Raw genomic sequence first — 12364 nt, 5'->3', positions numbered from 1 at the left:
TGGTGTGATGGTGGCAGGACATTGTGAATGTGGTTAATGCCACTGGACTAGATGCACACCTTAAATTGTTTCAGGTGGAATATTTCATGATGTGAACTTTACCAGAATTAAAAAAATAATAAAAGAGATGTGTAGTCTATGTGTGAAAATGCCCATGACTTTGTAAAACCCAAACCAAAGCATCCGAAGTGTAGGCAGTGCTGGTGGCCCTGGAGGAGTGGACTCAGGCTTCCTGCTGAGACCCTGCCAGCATGGACAGCAGGCCTACTCTGGGGGCTCGGAGGCTTGTTGCTCAGGGGACACCTGGGCTTGCACATCCCCTCAAAAGATGCCTTTATGCCCTACTCCAGTACTGTACATGTGACCTTACATGTAGTTGAGATGAGGAGATCACATGTAGTTGAGATGAGGAGGTCACACTGGGTTAGGGTGGCCCCCAATCAAACATGCCTGGTGTCCTTAAAAAAGAAAAGGAGGCCAGGGAAGAAGTTCTGTTGGTGGCAGAGCACGGAGTGGGAGTCCAGAGACATCAGGGATTGCTGGCAACCTGCAAATGCTGAGAGAAGAACAGGAACGGAGTCCATGGGTCTCAGAAGAAGCTCAGCTCTGGTGGCACTTTGAAGGGACCTCTAACCTCCAGCTTGTGAGTGGATAAACTTTTGCAGTCCTTTTTCATCTGGTTTGTGGTACCTTGGACAGGGATAAAGATAACCTGGGGCCCAAGCTCAGGTCCTAGGCAGGCATCAGGGCAATTTGAAGCTCCCTCTCTCCATCCCAGATTCCCGCACTGCCCTGGCTCATAAGTGCTACCTGGAGGAAAAGGGGATCCTTTCTTGGATTCTCTGATCAACTGCACTAGTTTTCCTAGGACTGGAGTTTCCTGGGACAAGGGAGTTTGGGACTGTTATGGTTTGGATGTGAGGTGTCCCCCAAAAGCTCACATATGATACAATGCAAGAAAATTCAGAGGATAAATGATTGGGTTATAGCCTTAGCCTAACTAGTTAATCCCATCAGAGTTTAACTGAAGTGGTAGGGTCTGGCTGGAGGAGGTGGGAATTGGGGCGTGACTTTGGGTGTATATTTGTATCTGGAGATTGGAGTTTCTAATGTGAGCTGATTCCCTCTGCCACACTCTTCCACCATGATGTCTTGCCTCACCTTGAACCTCGAGGAATGGAGCCAGCCACTTATGGACTGAGACCTCTGAAACTGAGGCCTAAATAAAACTTCTGCTCCTTTAAAATTGTTCTGGTCAGATCTTTTAGTCACAGCAGGAATAAAAGAACAGGGGCTAAGATTGTGGTGGGCTTGGGAAAACCAGAAGTTGATGACCCTGCCACCCTTCCATGCTGCAGCCCCTGGAATGCCCCACATGTTGTGGGCAGGGGCCATGGCCCTGGGTTGCCCAGGACTTCCCCAGTCTTAGCTTGTCAGTCTGTCCCAGGTTGCACTCAGTCCTGAGCCACCTAGAAGAAGGTCTCCCATTGCAAGCCCTGGGACGCAGGTGATCCCTCTCACTACAGTAGGCTGCCCTCAGGACCCAGGCCAAGCCTTGGCTGCAATGGCAAATACCCAGGAAGATTTTGGAAACAGTGTGCTTTGGCCCCACATCCAGGGAGCCGTATTTCTTAACTTGGCGTGGGGGGGAGCCTGGCTACTTCTTCTTCTTTTAAAAAAAACTACCATTCTCCACAATCATCATAGAGAATCAATCTTTGTAGACTGAAATGTGAGAAAGAGTACTGCTGTGGCACCTCTACTGCCCCTTCGACAGATGTTATCAGAGGCCTCAGATGCCCAGGCTCACGGTCTTTCTGTGTCCAGGAAGCCGTGGGTAAGATTGGGCTTGACCCCTCCTGGACATGTAGTACCTTTTACCACTCTGTCCTGTCTCCTGACAGGAGGTGCTGGGGATTGAGCCCAGAGGCACTCTACCACCAAGCCAACCCCCAGCCCTTTTTACTTTTTATTTTGAGACAGCATATGTCCAGGCTGGCCTTGAACTTGCAATCTTCCTGCCTCAGTCTTCTATCAATGGGATTATGTGCCACATGCCTGGCCATGAGCCTCAGTTCTAACAAGGACAGATCCAAACTAGGCAGACCAGTCTCCACACTGTTGGGCAGGGTGCATCCTGGAGCACTTATTCTTCTGCCCAGGGGACATGGAGGGGACCCTAAAGAGAGTGTGAAACAGGGATAACCTGACTTGGGCCTAGTGGAACACGGAGAAGTTCCTGCCTCCTCTAAGGCACATGCACTTGGACACGTGCTGAAGGCATGAAAGCCAGCATAGTGGGTGTGTCTTTTAATTAAAAAACACCGTTTTAAAAATTTTGACACAAGCTATTTCCATGTTGGAACATGACGATTCAAATCTCATATAAGTTTTTAAAAATGAAACAGAAAACAACATGTATTTCAATGCTAGAAAAAAGACTAGCCCAGCTCCATCGTCCTTCCCCAGGAGGGAAACTTGGGCGTGCTTGCTCAGCGGCAGATGCTTGGGAGCACTCCGGTCCTGCCTAGGAAACAGCACTATCCAATGGGGCACCTTCCGGGAGGTCACTAACCACACATACGTGTCCACTCAGCCAGTGTTCACATGCCATTTGTCACGGAAAAAAGTGAGTCTGAAGGATGAAACTGAAGCGCATGGCTGGGCTGCTTGACTGCTGCGGAGACCAAGTGCCTTCTTGGGGCACTTTCCTGAGGCCCAGGAAGGGCAGACAAGTGCTCAGGAGGGTGGGGTCTTCCGTGGGCTCCTGCTGTGGCAGTTCTCAGGTCTCCTTGGCTCTACCCACATGCAGCCTTCATTATCCTTTCAGTACCTCTGAAGCTGCACCCAACCTCCTCTAAGGGGACAGACTCACTCATGTGCAAGAGCAGCTCAGAGTGGCCTCAGGAGAGGCCCATGAGCTGGGCCTGGGAGTCACGAACTGGCCAGGTCCATGCACAGTATGGTCAGTCTGTGGGCTACAACCACCAAGCTCAGTTTTGCCTTCGTGCCACGGGCACAGCATGATGCATCTACTAGGGACACCTTCAGCACTGTAACCATGAGATCCTTCCAGGTCTGCCCAAGGTTCTCGTTCAGAGGTCGGTAGGCCATGGGGAAAGGATTGCACGTGTTTCAGGCTTTGTGGCCACTGGTCACCTATGTTACATAGTCTTCTTTGGTTTTTTTGTTTTGTTCTGTTTGGTTGTTGGTTTTTGTTTTATAACCATTTAAAAAACCTTCTGACCATTCTCAACTGAAGGCTAAGGTGCTCCTTTGACCCCCACCCGACCATAGTTGGTTACATTTCACAGTTTATTTCTATTGCTAGAAATATTCAAATTGACCTACCTTCGCTACTGTTGAAAGATGCTGGAATTAGCAGACTTAGCTGCTGTGAGCAGCTGTGAGCAGTGCTGAGCCGCATTCTGGGACGCTCCCAGGGGTGGAGCTGCTAATCTGAGGGCCATGGGTCTTCACCTTTTGTGGGGAAGGCCCCCTCAGAGTTCTGGTTGCTCCACATTCTCAACGATGCCTGGCCTTGTGAAATTTTCAACTGCAACATTCTTTGTAGGTGAGTAAAGTTTCTCTGATTTTGTTTTTAATTCGTATTTTCTTGCTTACTAATAAGGATAAGCACATTTATCTATGTTTATGGCTGTTTGGATATTGTCTTCTGTGAGTAACCTGTTCAAGTACCTAGCAATGTCCCCTACCATTTTTTTCTGGTTGTCTATAGTTTTTTAAACTGGTGATGTGTAGTGATTGTTATGTGTTTGGTATCCTTATTGCTGACATGGTACAAGTCTTCTCCCTCTCTAAGGCTTGACATCTCCCCCTCTGGATGGTGCCTTTTAAGGATCAGCAGTGCCTGATTCATGAAGACAGAGGTTATCAATCATGAACTTCTTTGCTTACTGCTGTCTATCCTAACGTTTGAATTGGTTTCCAGCTTCAGGGTCAGGGGAAGGGCCTATATCATCTTTTAGGAACTTTGTTCTGCCTTATTGAACCCATCTCTTGGTGCACTTGTTTTTACTGGAATTGACCTTTTGTCAATGGTGTGAATTAGTGTGGAGAGACTTTTCTCTTTTCTGGGTCTGGCTCCTATCTCAGAAGGTGGAGGAGACCCACAGGAGGGGTGGTGGACTCCACCCTCCCACAGCCCCACAGGCCACTAGTATGGGTGTCATTTCCCACCACAGCTGACATGATGGTTATCCAGGCAGCCTCCCAAAATATTTGATGTGGGGAGTCACACTTCTCCTTTGGTGGTAGATAGCCCCTGAGATTGTGGCCTCTTGTGTGAACCTGGGTAAACCGGAAGATTGTCAGTGTTTCTGAGTCCATCTGAAAGCTGAGCTTATAAGGCCACCAAGTGAAATGGATTCCCCTTTAAAGAGAGGAGCACACACCAACTGTCACCTTTCTCTAAGATGGGAGGAAAAGATGAGCACTGTAAAATGGTGGGGGGTGGGGAGAGAAAAGCTGGAACAATTCTCTTTTCATATTTTTACCTGTGCATTATAATTGTACATTAAGGTTGGAATTTGTTCTTGTACATTTGTACATGCCTACAATAAACAATATAATTTAACTGGTATCACCCCTAGCATTTTTCCTTTCCCTTTCTTCCTCTCTCCTTTCCTCTGTTCTGCTGACCTCTCTTTGATTTTCATGTGACCCCCCAACCTTTCTTGTCCTTTTTTCCTCTCTGGCTTCCACATATGAGAGAAAACAGGACCACTGACCTTCTGATTTTGACTTATTTTACTCTTAATTGTCTCTGGTTCCGTCCATTTTTCTGCAAATGACATAATTTCATTCTTCTCGTTGGCTGAGTAAAATTCCATTGTGTATATATAGCACATTTTATCCGTTAATAATTTAGTTCTTGTGAATTGTGCTGCTATAAATATGGGTATGCCTGTATCACTGTAGTAAGATGACTTTTATTATTTAGTATAAAAACTGAGGAGTGGTGTAGCTGGGTCACATGGTGGTTCCATGCCTTGTCTTGGAACCTCCATAATTTCCACAGCAGTTTTACTAATTTACAGTCCCACCAACAGTGTAAACATGTCCCTTTTTCTCCACATCCTTTCCAGCATTTATTATTGTTTATATCTTGATAACTGCCATTCTCACTGGTGTGAGATGAAATCTTAGTGTAGTTTGATTTGCATTTCCCTAATTTCAAGAGGTGTTGAGACATTTTCATATATTTGTTGTCATTTTTATTTCTTCTTTTGAGAAATGTCTGTTTAGTTGTCCATTTATTAATTGGATTTTTTTCTTTTTTGGTGTTAAGTTTTTGAACTCCATATATATATTTCAGATATTAATCCTGTATCAGAAAGGTAGCTAGCAAAGACTTTCTCCCATTCTGAATTTCTCTCTTCTCATTGCTAATTGTTTTATTTGCTGTGCAGAAGCTTTTTAATTTTATGGCATCAATTTATTAATTCTTGATATTATTTCCTGAGCTTTAGGGGTTCTACTGAGAAAGTTGCTGCCTGTGCCTATATGCTGTAATGTTGACTGCATGTTTTCCTTTACATGGTTTCTAGTCTAATTTCAAGATCTTTGATCCATTTTGAGTTGATTTTTCTGTAGGGTGAGAGATAAGAGTCTAATTTTATTCTTCTACATATGAATAACCAGTTTTCCCAGCACCATTTGTTTAAAAGGACATATTTTCTCTAGTGTATGTTTTTGAAGCTGTAAGAATTCTTAAGGGCTGACATAGACTAGCAGAACAGCCCAGGACACAGGGCTCCACACTCTCAGGACACCACTGGATGTACAAAAGAAAGACCAGGGAAGGGCAGGAAAACAACGCCAGCCCACAGGCGCAGGACAAGGTCCAGTGAGGGTTCCCAAACTGAAGCACAAAGAGGAAGCAAATAAAGAAAAAATGAAACAATAGTACAGAGCACCCAGAACTGCAGGATAATCTCACATGACCTGAAACTCCTGTGAGAGTAGTTCTAAAATGAAAAGAGACAGGGAACGAGGCAGGAGACATACTTGGAAAATCCTCAGCAACTATTTCTTCAGAAATGGTAAAATGTACCAGTACATAGATTAAAAAAAAAAACTGCAGAGAACTCAAAGCAGGATATGTGCAAAAGAAAATATAGCTGGATGCCTCACAGCCAAAACTTATAGATACACCAAGAAGAGTGGAGATACAGAGACCTTGAAGGCATCTGAGCCACAGAGATGACAATCACAACGAACTGGTACCAGAAGCCAAGACAATGCAACAATCATGTCCTGAGATGCGGGAAAGCTTGGTATGCAGAACTGTGTGTTCAGGGACATCTTGGAAAAATAAAGATGAAATGGAGACTTGTTCAGATAGGCAAATCCTTAATCTCACTGCATTGCACCAAAGAAATATTAAAGTTCTTCAGGAAGAAGAAAAACTGATACCAGTCTTAGAAATCAGGATAGGGTATTTGTTCCCCTAGTGTTGAAGATTAAACACCCAGGAAACACTGAGGCTAACATGAAAGCAAGTTTTATTTAAGAGAGAGGTAAAAATAGACTACTCTGGAGAAAGGGGGATCTAGAGATGAGTGTCCACAGGAGTGGGACCTCAAGTCCTCAAGTTGGAATGGTGAGGGGGGGATCTTCAGGTCCCATCATCCCCACCCACAGGGGAGAGAGAGAGAGAGAGAGAGAGAGAGAGAGAGAGAGAGAGAGAGAAGTTTGCCTTGCACATCACAGCTATGAGGGGTCTCAATCCAGATAACTCTCATACCCCTTTAGATATTCACAGTTAAGGGAAGAAGTACAGTCACAGAGAGTATACCCTACATACCTTGCTGCATGCAACAGAATTACAAGTTCTATAAGAAGGACCCTACTCTTGTGCAACCTACAGTGAAAGTGAAATCTTCAAGTTCTAACATATACATTGTACCTAGACACATCAATTATCACCAAACAACTAACAGAGAAAGTATACTACAAGACCCATTTGTAGATATTTTGAAAAATTCACAACAAATTGATATCCCAGTACACTTTGGCAAGAAAAGACTGTGCCTTAAAAATTCTCATGCATAAAAATAGAAGATAAATTCATTCAAACAGATGCACAAATTCCAGGGATACAAGAAATATTAATATGAAAGATAACATGCCACCTTCTAAATTTCATAATTAATCATCAGCTGACCCCCAATGATATTGAAGTGGATGAAATACTAGATAAAGTCTTCAAAAATGAATATAAAATGATTAATGAATTCTAAGAGAACACAGAAAATCAACTGGAAAGAATAAAGGAAGTCACAACAGGATATGAAGGAGAAATTCAATAAAGAGATAGAGGCATTGAAAAAGAAACAAACAATCTTGGAAAGGAAAGACACAGTAAATCAAATAAAATGTTCACTTGACTGTCACTCTAATAAAACAGACTTGCTGAAGACAGAATCTGAGTCCTGGAATACAAAGTGGCTAACCTTGAACATTCAGACCATATGAAAGAAAAGAAAACAAGTAACCATGACCAGAATATACAAGAACTCTGGGACAACAATAAGAGACCAAATTTAAGAATCAGTCAATTGAGGAGGATGGTGAGACGCAGGTTAATGGAATGGATAACCTCTTCAGGAATATAGTAACAGACAATTTTCCAAACTTGAAAATAATCTCCAGACACAGGATGCATTCAGAACCACAAATAGACAAGATAGGCAGAATTAATGTTGCCAAAATGGCAATACCACCAAAAGCAATATACAAATTCAATATAATTCAATATAATCCTCTTCTTGTTGAGGAATGAGGTGGTTAAATTATCTCTAATGATTTCTGCTCAGTTTTGCCTACAGTTTTGCCTATTTTTTTTTTCAGGAAGCATTAGACACCTGCTGTGAGCTACAGGAATGAAAAGGCATCTCAACACTTCAAACAAATTCAAGAAAGTCTGGGAGCCAACCTACCTCACAGGAATCATGGGGAGATACATGTCAGTGTCAGTGTCTTCTGACCCTGTCTGCCTACAGAAGATATGTGTGCTGGCAGATAATATACCATTCACAGTATGTCTTATCTCAGGATCTATCTTTAAATGGGAAGAGTTTTAAAGATCAGAAGGCATGGATTTTATTCTTGGACTCTAATTATTTTGTGGTGCACCCAAAGTACTGTGTTGGCATGAGGGTAGTTAGAACTTCAGTGGAAAAGGCAAAACCCCAGAACAGCAAGAGGTTGTGGTCAAAGGAGGCTCCCATTTGATGTGTGCTGTCTGCAACCAGCAGACTGACAGATACTCCCAGGTTGGAGGATCCACAGGCCCACACTCTTGTCTTTGGAAATTGGTTGCATTTCAGCTCCCAAGTGAATATTCTTCTTTTTCTATTGTGTCTGTAGCTTTTCTGCAATCCACAACTCCCATATCAGTCAAGGTCTCGTATATATAGAACGAGTCTCTTTTTTTTTTTCTTGAAATAAGATTTGATTTTCATTGAATTTTATGTGCTTATTGATTTTTAAGATAACCATGCACAATTAAAACATTAACCTTAGAGAGTGGGCATCAGTTCTTTCTCCCACCACTTTTCACTTTCAGTTTTTCTTTCCTAGAAATAAACTCTTTCAACAACAACAACAAAAAAGAACTCTCTGGGACAGTATGAAAGTAGTTCTAAGAGGAGCATATATGGCATTGAGGACCGACATTAAAAAAATAGGTATTCCAAATAAATAAGTTTATGTTCCACCTTAAGGTGTCCATTAAAATTAGCCTTATTCTGTGAACCACAGGTTTCCCCAATTTTTCTTTATTTTAAAATTTCTTTATCTGCTGACCCCAGTCTCTTAGGAGTGTCCCCACCCTGTTCTTCAGCCATTACTGGTGATTGGAGCTGACATGTCTCTAGGTATTATTTCTTTTGTTCAAGTTACAGACTTTCTGTAGCTCTATTAATTTTTAAATTTTTTGATATTAATAATTTTTTGCAGTTGAGTATTAAGTTTCAGTGAGAGTTCCTAGTTACTCATCTCACTAAGCAGTAGTCTTCCTGCTTTGTAAGTCTGGTGCTGAGGAAAGACTGGGCCATGCTTTCATTCTCTAATCGATCATCTTCTCCCTCTTGCAATGGTCAATGCTTCTGTAAAGTCATATTTTAGACATTTGTTTAAAGACATGAAATAATGTACTGTCTTTTACAAAGTACAACTAACCTTACAGTAAAGCAACTTAAAAAGAGACTAATATGCTTCATATACAAGATGGGGCAACCTAATATACATTATAACACGAGTCTTTCCAAACAAGTTTACTAAAAAAATATTTCCTGAGTTTAGTGTTAAAAATAAAACAATCTTCTCATTTTAAAAAACCAAGGTATAATTTGATTTGTAAAGTCTATTCATCCCTCCAAATTTTATACATTTTTGTCTTCATTTAGTACTTGAAAATGCATGGTAATCTCCCAATTCCTGCCTAGCCACCAACCCGGCCCAGTGCTCACAGCTACATGGTTGACCTGTGGATCCCCAGCACCTGGTCCTGACCAATACAGAACAGCTTTCCACAACAGGCACACAGACCTGAGACAGGTCCTGAGACACAGGTATTGAAACCACTTGGGAGAGAAGTGATTGGTGTCTTAATATGAGCTATTTGGTTTAAGGCTGTATATTGTTTAAATTGGATGCTATTAATATTGATCTCCCCCTTAAACACAAGGCATATGAAACCTTCAGGGACACTATAAGTCTACAGGACAGAAACTGTACTATCTCTCAATCCACACTGCTAGATGGGAAGACACATGAACAGCCTTTAAAAACAAGGGGAAAAAAGCACACCAAACAAACCAAGATGATCCAATAGTAGAATCCACTGACAATACAGTAGAAGAAATTTCAGAGAAGGAGTTCAGAATGTACATAGTTAAACTGATCTATGACATAAAGAATAATGTAAGGAGTGAAATCAGAGATAAATTTAAAAATGTAAAAGATCACTTAAATAAAGAGAGATATTTTGAAAAGAAATCAAATAGAAGTCCTTGAAATGAAGGAATTAATAAACCCAATTAAAAATTCAAAGGAAAGTATCACCAACCAACTAGACCACATGGAAGCAGAACTTCAGGCAATGAAATCAAAATAGATAACCTTGAAAATAAAGTTGACCATGCATACAAGATGATAATAAACCATGAATAGAAAGTACTCCCTCTAAAAACTGGAACAAGACAGGGATGCCTTCTTTCACCAATTTTATTCCACACAGTCCTGGAAATGCTAGCCATAGCAATTAGACAAGAGAAAAAAATTAAAGGGATATGAATAGGAAAAGAACTTAAACTATCACTATTTGCCAATGACATGGTTCTATATTTAGAAGCCTCAACATATTCCACTAGAAAACTTGTAGAACTCATAAATAAATTCAGCAAAGTAGCAGGATATAAAATTAACACCTATAAATCAAACACATTCCTAATACATTGTGATGAATTTACTGGAAAGAAATTAGAAAAACTACCCCACACATAATAGCCTCAAAAAATAAAATAAAATACTTGGGAATCAATCTAACAAAAGAGACGAAATATCTCTACACTGAAAACTATAGAATACTAAAGAAAGAAATTGAAGAAGATCTTAGAAGATAAAAAGGTCTCCCATGCTCTTGGATAGGAAGAATTAATGGCCATACTACCAAAAGCACTATAAAGTGCTATGCAATTAATATTAAAATGTCAATGATGTCCTTCATAGAAATAGAAAAGGCAATCTTAAAATTCATTCGGAAAAATAAGACACCCAGAATAGCCAAACAATCTTTAGTAGGAAAAGTGAAGCAGGAGGTATCACAATACCAGACCTTAAACTATACTACAGATCCATAGAAACATAAACAGCATGGTATTGGCACCAAAAAAGACACAAAATAAAAATACACAGAGACAAACCCACATAAACACAGTTATCTCATTCTAGACAAAGGTGCCAAAAACATTCCCTGGAGAAAAAATAGCCTATTAAACAAATGGTGTTGGGAAAACTGGGAATCCATATATAATAACATGAAATTAAATCCCTGTCTCTCACCCTGCACACAAGTCAAAGTGGATCCAATACTTAGGCAATAAAACAGAGACTCTGCACCTAATAGAAGAAAAATTAGGCCCAAATCTTCACCATGTCAGCTTAGGACCTGACTTCCTTAATAAGACTCTAAAGTGCAAGAATTAAAATCAAGAATCAATAAATGGGATGGATTAAAACTATAAAGCTTCTTCTCAGCAAAGGAAATATCAATAACATGAAGAGAGAGCCTACAGAATGTGGGAAAATCTTTGCCACCTGCATCTCAAATAGAGAATGAATCCCCAGGATATATAAAGAACTCAAAAAACTTAACATAATAACAACAAATAACAATCTATAAATGCGCTAAGGAGCTGAACAGACACTTCACAGAAGAGGAAATACAATTGATCAACAAATATATGAAAAATGTTCAACATCTGTAACAATTAGAGAAATGCAATCAAAACTACTCTGAGATTTTATCTTACTCCAGTCAGAAAGGCAATTGTCAAGAATACAAGCAACATGGGCTGGGGTCGTAGCTCAGTGGTGGAATACTTGCAACCATTATGGAAAGTGATGTGGAGATTCCTCAGAATGGAACTGCCAGCTATCCTCCTCCTCAGTTTATACCCAAAGGACTTAAAATCAGTATAGTACAGTGACACAGCCATGCCTATGTTTGTACCAGCTCAATTCACAATAGCTAAACTATGGAATCAACCTAGATGCCCTTCAACAAATAAATGGATAAAGAGATTGTGTTATATACACACAATGGAATATTACTCAACCATAAAGAAGAAATCATGGCATTTGCTGGTAAATGGACGGAACTGGAGACTATCATGCTAAGTGAAATAAGCCATTCCCCCAAAAAAACCAAAGGTGGAATGTTTTCTCTGATATGTCTTATCATATGTTTTATCATATGATATGATAATTCACAATAGGGGGTGGGTAGGGAAAAACAGAGGTACTTTGGATTGGGTAGAGGAGAATGAAAGGAGTGGAGGGGGTATGGGGTTAGGAAGGCCAGTGGAACAATCAGACATTATTATCCTTGTGCATATATGATTACACGAATAGTGTCAATCTACATCATGTACAAACAGAAGAATGAAAAGTTATAGTCCATTTGTACAAAATGTGTCAAAAGGTATTCTACTGTTACGCATAACAAATTAGAGCAAATAAAAGAAAAATTCCTTCACTTGGTTTCCTTATTGGAGTAGAAAATCATTAATTTGCAGAATATTGACTGTAGGATAAGTCCATGTAATAACATGAA

Source organism: Callospermophilus lateralis, chromosome 3, assembly GCF_048772815.1.
Source record: "Callospermophilus lateralis isolate mCalLat2 chromosome 3, mCalLat2.hap1, whole genome shotgun sequence".
NCBI classification, from domain to species: domain Eukaryota; kingdom Metazoa; phylum Chordata; class Mammalia; order Rodentia; family Sciuridae; genus Callospermophilus; species Callospermophilus lateralis.
The sequence above is the reverse complement of the archived record's forward strand: the minus strand, read 5'-3'. Positions refer to the sequence as shown.